The following is a 2,331-nucleotide window of genomic DNA, read 5'->3' on the forward strand; positions in this document are numbered from 1 at the left end:
CTGTCAATGTAGTTGCCGTCAGACCGTGTTATTGACGCCATTTCCTTGTTCTGACATCTGGCAAAGATTTTCAACTCACAACAATACAAGTTTCATACAACAGTATAGTTTGTAATAGCGTTGAACATGTCGAATTTTGTGCTGGAAACTACGATTTGCGGACAGCATTGATTTTCTGTTACCATTTGAAGAAAACTGCTGCAGAATCACATCGAATGCTTGTCGAAGCTTACGGTAAGCATGCTCTTGATAAATCACAGTGCTTTGAGTGGTTTAAAAATTTCAAAAGTGGCGATTTTGACGTGAGAAACGAAGAACGTGGAAAACCACCGAAAAAATTTGAAGATATAAAATATATAAAATGTGACACGAGAAGCTATCTCCATACGTTTGAAATCCATGGGAAAGATCCAGAAGAAAATGGGTTCCACATGAACTGAATGAAAGACAGCCAGGAAAACCGAAAAACCACTTGCGAAATGCTGCTCGCCAGGTACAAAAGAAAGTCATTTCTCCATCGAATTGTGACTGGCGATGAAAAGGATATATTTTGAGAATCCTAAGCGTAAAAGATCATGGGTAACTCCAGGCGAACCATCGACATTGACTGCAAGGCCAAATCGCTATGGACGGAAGACAATGCTCTGTGTTTGGTGGGAACAGAAAGGTGTGATCTATTATGAGCTGCTAAAACCTGGCGAAACCATTAATACTGAACGCTACCGAAACAACAAATGATCAATTTAAATCAAGCGTGAAAAACGACCGGAATATCAAAAAAGGCAACACAAAGTGATTTTGCTTCATGATAATGCACCATCACACACAGCAAAACTGGTGAAGGAAACGATTGAGGCGTTTGGTTGGGAAATACTTTCGCATGTGGCTTACTCACCAGACTTGGCTCCGTCCGATTACTACTTATTTGCATCGATGGAACACGCACTTGCTCAGTAGCGCTTCACTTCTTACGAAGATGTACGAAAATGGCTAGATGACAGGTTTGACTCAAAAGAGCAACAATTTTTTTGGCGTGGCATCCACAAATTGTCAGACAGAGAAAAATGTATAGCTGCCGATGGGCAATACTTCGAATAAAATATTTTTTATCATTTTCATGCAATAAACGTGTATTTTCTATTTAAAAATTCCGGTTTCACATTTACATACCTGGTAGTTATATATACTGTGGTTATATTTTGTACGACATTGTTATTGGTTTTGTACTTTCTTCTTTCAATTTTATAGAGACTGAAAAAGATATATAATATACTACATGGGCTGAAAGGCCCGGGATTTTTCAATAGGTGGCGCCACTAGAAAATGAACCTGTCTCATTTCGAGAGGCTCATCTGTCACTAGTTTATGTATGAAGTTTCATGACATTTCGTCCATTCGTTTACAAGCTACAATCGTTTGAGTGACGCTACTTTCGCCTTCGTAAAAAAAATGGAAAAACAGGAATATCGCATTTTGATCAAACATTGTTTTTTGATGGGAAAAACTTCTGAACAATCATTGCAGTGGTTGCAGAAATGTTATCCCACATCTGCTCCTTCGAGAACAACAGTTTATCGATGGTTTAGTGAATTTAAAATGGGTACAAGCACCTGGGGCCGAAGACGCACCTCGCTCTGGCCAAAAGAGGCTACGAATGCGGAATTCGTAAAGCAAGTGCATCGAATCATTTTGAGTGATCGCAAAGTGAAGTTGCGCGAGTTAGCTGAGACCGTGGACATCTCAAAAGAACGGGCGGGATACATTTTGCACGATCTTTTGGAGATAAAAAAGCTATCGGCGCGATGGGTGCCGCGTTTGCTGACTGTCGATCAAAAACAGCAGCGCGTTGATGATTTAACGGCCGGTTTGGCGTTGTTGCAGCGTAATCGAGCGGACTTTTTTCGACGTTTTGTGACGATGGATGAAACGTGGGTCCATTACCATACGCCTGAGTCCAATAGGCAGTCTGCAGAGTGGCTGGAAAGCCACGAAAGCCGACCAAAGCGGCCAAAAGACCAACGCTCGGCCGGGAAGGTTATGGCCTTCGTTTTTTGGAATGCGCATGACATAATCTTCATCAATTACCTGCAGAAGGGAAGAACAGTTACGGGAGAGTATTATGCAGCGTTATTAGACAAACCGAACGACGAAATAAAGAAAAAACGGCCCCATATGGCGAAGAAAAAAGTTCTGTACTATCACGATAACGCACCGTCACACACGTCCTTGAAAGCGATGGCCAAATTGGACCAATTACGATTCGAATTAGTTGCTCACCCACCGTATTCTCCAGACTTGGCCCCCAGCGACTATTATCTGTTCCCAAACCTC

The sequence above is a fragment of the Trachymyrmex cornetzi genome, unplaced genomic scaffold, assembly GCF_001594075.2.
Source record: "Trachymyrmex cornetzi isolate Tcor2-1 unplaced genomic scaffold, Tcor1.1 scaffold1121, whole genome shotgun sequence".
Classification (NCBI taxonomy): Eukaryota; Metazoa; Arthropoda; class Insecta; order Hymenoptera; family Formicidae; genus Trachymyrmex; species Trachymyrmex cornetzi.